Source organism: Physeter macrocephalus, chromosome 10 (genome assembly GCF_002837175.3).
Source record: "Physeter macrocephalus isolate SW-GA chromosome 10, ASM283717v5, whole genome shotgun sequence".
Lineage (NCBI taxonomy): Eukaryota > Metazoa > Chordata > Mammalia > Artiodactyla > Physeteridae > Physeter > Physeter macrocephalus.
Window position 1 is genome coordinate 17,770,183 of NC_041223.1, and position 276 is coordinate 17,770,458.

Consider the following 276-nt stretch of genomic DNA (forward strand, 5'->3'; position numbering starts at 1 on the left):
AGAAAACAATAGCAAAGATCAATAAAACTAAAAGCTGGTCCTTTGAGAAGATAAACAGAATTGATAAACCATTAGCCGGACTCATGAAGAAAAAGAGGGAGAGGACTCAAATCAATAAAACTAGAAAAGAAAGAGAAGTTACAACCCACACTGCAGAAATACAAAGCATCCTAAGAGACTACTACAAGCAACTCTATGCCGATAACATGGACAACCTGGAAGAAATGGACAAATTCTTAGAAAGGTATAACCTTCCAAGACTGAACCAGGAAGAAA